Source organism: Chiloscyllium plagiosum, unplaced genomic scaffold (genome assembly GCF_004010195.1).
Source record: "Chiloscyllium plagiosum isolate BGI_BamShark_2017 unplaced genomic scaffold, ASM401019v2 scaf_13206, whole genome shotgun sequence".
Classification (NCBI taxonomy): domain Eukaryota; kingdom Metazoa; phylum Chordata; class Chondrichthyes; order Orectolobiformes; family Hemiscylliidae; genus Chiloscyllium; species Chiloscyllium plagiosum.
The window spans coordinates 1-3,166 of record NW_025197619.1 but is presented as its reverse complement, the minus strand read 5'-3'; the positions used below and the strand labels follow the sequence as shown (position 1 = coordinate 3,166).

The following is a 3,166-nucleotide window of genomic DNA, read 5'->3' as shown; positions in this document are numbered from 1 at the left end:
AGCCTGCTCTGCCATTCAATAAGATCATGGCTGATCATTTCGTGGACACAACCATTTACCCACGTTCTCACCATGTCCATAAATTAATTACTTTAAAAAAATTCTAACCTAGCTTTAAAAACGTTTTCTGAACTAGCATCAACTACTTCCCTGAGCAATGAATTCTATAGAGGTCAAGAAGTTCCTTCTCAATTCAGTCTTAAATTTGCTGACTCTAGTCATGTGGTGATGCCCTCTTGTCCTGGCTTCACCTGCCAATGGAAACATCTCTCTATTTCTATTTTATCCATTCCATTAATTATTTTATATGTTTCCATTCTTCTGAATCCCAATGAATATAATCCCAATCTACTCAGTCTCTGTTAAGCCAACCCCCTCAACTCCGGAATCAACCTAGTTAAACTCCTCTGCACCACTTCTCGTGCCAGTACATCCTTTTTCAACTAAGGAGATAAAAACTACATGTAGTACTCCAGGTGTGACCTCACCAGCACCAAATGCAGCTGGAACATTACCTCTCCTTTTAAACCCAATCCCTTCAGCAATGAAGTACAAAATTCCATTTGCTTTCTGAACTGATTGTTGTACCTGGTGACCAACCTTCATGCAGAAGGGTTCTCAGGTCCCTCTGCAGAGCAAATGATGCAACTTTTTAACATTCAACTATTTATTTTTAAATATTAGTACAACCAATGAGTATAAACTTGATATTTGCAAACATTCTATTTGATTTGACAGACCATTACCCACTCACTCAATGTATCTATATTCCTCTGCAAAGTTTCACAGTCCTCCACTCACTTTGTTCCGCTAATCATCTTAGTATCACATGCAGATTTTGACACCCGACATTTGGTTCCAACTCCAAATCACCTGCATCAATTGTAAATAATTGCAGTCCCAAAACCTATCCCTGAGGCACACTACTTATCAATGATTGCCAGCCAGATTAATACTTATTTATCCCCACACTTTGCTTCCTATTATTAAACCAATCTTCTACCCCTTACACCATGCACCCTTATATTATGCAACAGCCTCTTGCACAGTATCTTGTTGATGGTCTTTTGGAAATCCAGCTGTACCACATCCACTGGGTCCCCATTGTCCACCTTGCTTGAAATGTCTTCCAAGAATTCCAAAAGATTGGTCAAGCATGACCTGCCCTTCATGAACCCTGTGTCTGTACAATGGAACAATTTCTATTGAGATTCCCTGCTATTTCTTCCTTGATAATAGACCCAAGCATCTTTTCCACTACAGAGAATAAACTAACTGGTTTATAATTCCCCACATTTTGTCCACATCCTTTTTAAAACAGTGACATCACTTTTGCTGTTTTCCAACCTGCTGGGACTGCCACAGAGTCCAGTGAATTTTGAAAAATTACTGCCAATGCATTTGCTATTTTTCCTGGCATCTCTTTTAGTACCCTGGGATGCATTCCATCAAGGTCAGGAGACTTTTCTATCGTTAGCTCAATTACATCCAAACAGTCTAAAACTAGCTGTTACGTAATAATGATAGTTTCCAAATCCTCACCTACCTTAGTATCCTCCACTGTGATATCCCATAACTAAATGCTTCTTCTTATTTTCCAAAGGACCAACATTTACTTTAGCCATTCTTTTCTCATTATATATATTTATATAAACTTTTGCTCTCTGTCTTTATAGTCGGTGCTAGTTTATTTTTCTCATGTTCTATATTACTTTTCTTTATACCTCTTTTGTGGCTTTCTGTTGACCTTTAATATTTTCCCAGCTCTAGTTTCTGCTGTTTTTGGCCAATTTGTACGCCTTCTCTTTCAATTTGATTTTCCAGAATAGCAACCCAATTCTCCAACCATTTCACATACTCTTTCTTCTTGCGAAGGCACTCTCGAGCTGCTTCCCTGTTTTTCATGAGGCAGATCTCACGTTTACGAGTGGTTTCTTCAGCATTTTGTGTCTGGTCTTGCATGACTGGTGAAGATGCCATAACCATTCCCTGGTCTGCAGTGGAGGTAGGAGTTGTACGGATCTGATAGGTTTGGATATCTCTAGCAGCACCTTGTACAAGCACTTGGCTGCCAGGCACAAAGATTTGCGGTCCATCAGGGCGCTGTGCATACTGTAAAATGGCTGCTCCAACCTTGGCTGTAGCTGCGTTGGTCAGTGTTAGTGTCTGGAGTCCTTGCACTTCATCTGTACCATTGTTGGCCAGCTGAATTGCTCCCCCCTGTGTGATGGCAATGTGTTGTCTGCTGCTAGTCTGATAGATGGGTGTCTGCATCGTCATTGTAGTAATGGTTGAGACAGTCTCTTCTTCTGATTTCTCATCGATTTCTTGGCACACTAGGGGGATTAGAAGAAAGTTCATTCAAGATTTTCCTATATGAAGGCCGTCTCAATAGAATTTCTCTATGTTTCTGAGAGTCAGTCATGCTATCCACAGATTCCTGGGAGTCCTCATTTTCAAGTATTGTAGAATTCTGAACAGTCTGAACTTGAGGGGACTGCGTGACTGAGGACTGAGTTGCTTGGATAACTCCTTGAACTTGAACAGTCTGCCCATTCGTTGCACTAAAGTTACTGCTGGACCTGTTGTTAATTGGATCCAAGGCATGGTTACCTGCATGGTCACATTATATATTAATGGTCTGGATGAATGGACTGGGGGCATTCCAACGAAGTTTGCTGATGATACGAAGTTAGGTGGACAGGCAAGTAGTACTGAGGAAGTGGGGAGGCTGCAGAAGGATCTAGACAGTTTGGGACAGTGGTCCAGGAAATGGATGATGAAATTCAATGTGAGCAAACGCGAGGTCTTGCACTTTGGAAAAATGAATACAAGCACGGACTACTTTCTAAACGGTGAGAAAATTCATAAAGCCAAAGTACAAAGGGATCTGGGAGTGCTAGTCGAGGATTCTCTAAAGGTAAACATGCAGGTTGAATCCGTCATTAAGAAAGCGAATGCGATGTTGTCATTTATCTCAAGAGGGTTGAAATATAAAAGGAGCGATGTGCTACTGAGCCTTTATAAAGCTCTGGTTAGTCCCCATTTGGAGTACTGTGTCCAGTTTTGATCCCCACACTCAGGAAGGGCATACTGGCACTGGAGCGTGTCCAGCGGAGATTCACACGGATGATCCCTAGAATATGGTAGGTCTAACATACGAGGA

At 41.3% G+C, this 3,166-nt stretch overlaps 1 pseudogene; it reads right to left on the bottom strand.

Moving 5' to 3' along the window:
- Window positions 1-1,749: 1,749 nt before the first annotated feature.
- On the bottom strand, window positions 1,750-2,613 carry LOC122545947 (annotated as a pseudogene).
- Between the last annotated feature and the right edge of the window lie 553 nt (window positions 2,614-3,166).